The sequence below is a fragment of the Gracilinanus agilis genome, unplaced genomic scaffold (genome assembly GCF_016433145.1).
Source record: "Gracilinanus agilis isolate LMUSP501 unplaced genomic scaffold, AgileGrace unplaced_scaffold34721, whole genome shotgun sequence".
NCBI lineage: Eukaryota > Metazoa > Chordata > Mammalia > Didelphimorphia > Didelphidae > Gracilinanus > Gracilinanus agilis.
In genome coordinates, this window is record NW_025367714.1 from 3,905 (window position 1) to 7,109 (window position 3,205).

Genomic DNA, 3,205 nt, shown 5'->3' on the forward strand with positions numbered 1-3,205 from the left:
TGTCTCCAGCCCCAACACACTAACCATTGAAGGTTGCTCCTTCTTCCTTCTCCTGGCTAAGTACTGGGCTTGCTCTTGGAGGGAAGAATGGGGTCTTCAAAGCCCCATCGATTTAGAGCTGAAAGACCAGGAGAGGCAGGAGAAGCCAACCCTCACATTTGACAAAGGAAACGGAGGGGGAGAGAGATTAAGGGACTGGATGAGGGCCAAGCAGCCGGTAGGTACTTGAAACAGGATTTCACCCCAGCTCTATCTGACGCCAAGGGTAGCGCTCTAACTACTGTGCCCTGTAGCTGCCTACATTCCACCCTTGCTCCCAACACAGACATTGTCAACAGCTATAATAGTGTGATTGACTGTGGTCATGGAAAGAACGTGATAGTGGGCAGGTAGGGGCTCCCGCTTTGCTATTAACTTTGATTTCATATTTATATTTTATTTATAGAGCCTTACATATCCTTTACATTTTTATTCACTTTGCTATTAACTGATCTAGTCATGTCCCCTCTCTGAGGCTTTCATTTCCTCTCCTGCAAAAAGAACAAGTTAAAACCAAATCATCCTTCCATTCTCTTCTCTATCTATCTTTCTGGGAAGTAAACACATGTCTCTTCCCACCTACTCCATGAGATATTCTTTGATCTCCCAGATGGAAAGAATCCTTTTGGTCTACAATGTTGAAAAGTATTTTGCCATCATGTCCTTTATAATGTTCTGTCGTATATTATTATGGGTATTCGTGTCCATGCGTCATTTCCCCTAATGGATCATAAATGCTTGGGTGGGAAAGACCATGCCATTTATTTTTGTGTTTATCTCAGCACCCACCATTGCCCCTTTCCTAGAATTGGCAATTAATAAAATGCATGTTGCTGGAGAGAGGAAGCACTAAGGCCTTAGATTTGATTCTTAGACTTGGACTCAAGAGAGCCCTGGGTTTGAATCCCAAGTCCAGTAATATATCAGCTGTGTGACCCCTGGGCAAGTTACTAAGGATCAGCTTTTCCATTTGTAAAATGAGGGAGGGGTTAGATAATCATACTTGTACTTCCTAACATACAGAGTTATGGAGTGAAGAAAAAATTTTGTAAATCTTAAAGTGATATAAAAATGTGATTTGCTATTAACTACTCAAGTGACAAGGCTCCTAGTTTCTATACACCTCAGTTTCCATGTTTTTATTATTTTATTTTTTTAAACTCTTACTTTCTGTCTTGGAGTCAATACTGTGTGAACCTAGGACCTCCCATCTCTAGGCCTGACTCTCAATCCACTGAGCTACCCAGTTTCCCTGTTTTTAAAATGAAGGGGGTGGAGTAGATAACTTCTAAGGAATCCTTTCTACATCTAAATTCTATGATCCTGTAATAATAATTCCTGGCATTCATGTAACATTTTAAAGTTTGCAAAGCACTTGACATAGATGATTTCATTTGATCTCCATACCAACTCTATAAAATTGTCTGACATATAGTATGTATTTAATAAATGTTTGTTGATTGACTAATATTAATACCAATAGTATTCTTCCTTTATAAGCATCATTCCATTTAACATGGCTAGACTTCAAAGCCTTCTTAATGTTTTGGCCAAACTTGGACACTAGTGAGGATTTAGAACTGGAAGTTACCTTAGGCACCATTTGGTCCAAGTTCCAACTCTTTGATTTTATAGAGGAGAAAATGGAAACCTTGAGAGACACTTTCTGGACATCACAATCTCTCTCATCTAGGACTTGAGCCCAGAACCCCTGAGTCCAAGCCCAATGCTTTTTTCCATTTTCACCATAGTGCTTTGAGGTAAGGAATCTCCTGCCTCTGCTAACAAAGGTTGCTCCCTGGGCGCCTTTTCTTTCTTCAGGTTCTTCAGCAGCTGGAATCCATACTGAATGACACAGAAAGAGTGATACATCATTAGGTGATCTCTTGAAGGAAGAGTTTTTAACGATCCCACGCCTTCAAAATGAACGCGGTACCATCTACATCCCAGAAGATCGCAACCTTGGATGGTAGGACTTTGAGCAGTTCTTTAAGCGTTCAGTTCTCCACCACTTCCTCCAGTCATCTGTTTTTTTTGTTGTTTTTTTAATCTTAGAATTTATATTAGCAACAAGAGGTGGACCATTCTAGGGCTGAACTTCACAGTGGACCCAGAAAGTTCATAAGGGAATTATCCTGGAGGCAGGAAAGGTAGAAGTAGACCATGGCCATGGCCAAAAAGTTAACCAGAGAGAGATTAGGTTTTTGGATCAACATCTCCCACCCCATACCAAGATAAACCGAGAATGGGTGAATGACTTGAATATAAAGAAGGAAACTATACGTAAATTAGGTGAACACAGAATAGTATACTTGTCAGATCTTTGGGAAAGGAAAGATTTTAAGACCAAGCAAGAGTTAGAAAAAATTAAAAAATCTAAAATAAATAATTTTGATTACAAAAAAGAAAAAGTTAACCAGATAAGAAGAAGGTCGTCAGGAACCATAAAAGGTAGTCTTTGAGTTTGAGTTTTCTCATCTTTTAAAATGAGCTTTAAAATACTCATCTCACTACTTAGCCCATTGGGCTGCTATAAGGAAAGGGAGAATAACTTCTGGAGAACCTACAGAACAAAATAGTTGCAAAAAAGATTGAGGGAAAGAATGGGTTAAAATAAGTGGAAAACACCTTACAAAGAGGGATGCTTGATCCATCGTGATGTTCCATCTTTGTCTCTCCAGACGACCTGCATTTGACTCTGTGCAGTAGTCCTACAGCTAGGGCTATAGAATTATCAAAGGAGGCTGCAGCCAATGAGGAAAATCAAGGTAATAATCCTTGTTTCATGGTGGTCTTTGAGCTAAGATCTTTTAGTATTTGTAGGCAGCAAAGAATTGGTTTTCTTCCTGTTTTTCTTTTCTACCACAGATGAGGGGGGAAACCCTTTCCACCTGTCCCCAGACCTAGACTTCTTCTTGCTTCGAAACAAAGAGAAGGAAAAGCAGCGGGTGGTAAGTCATGGTTGGAGATCTCTATCAGACCATCAAACAAACTAGCAAACAAAACACCTTGTGATTAATCTCTTGGCACTCTCAACACTCTTCTTTTCTACATTCTGCTAGGACATAGGGGTCAAGTAGAGTGATCGTTGTTCTCCTGTATAGCTTTAATTATCTTATACATGTATGGCTGATTACCTGTAGTATTGAAATAGTCTCCTCGCTTA

General features: G+C 39.8%; 1 long non-coding RNA gene across 1 annotated transcript; it reads left to right on the forward strand.

Moving 5' to 3' along the window:
* The first annotated feature begins 1,971 nt into the window (after positions 1-1,971).
* Positions 1,972-2,991, forward strand: LOC123254880. The gene is made up of 3 exons (XR_006506715.1): positions 1,972-2,008; positions 2,721-2,807; positions 2,908-2,991. It is a non-coding gene; the product is annotated as an uncharacterized LOC123254880 (long non-coding RNA).
* Positions 2,992-3,205: the final 214 nt, after the last annotated feature.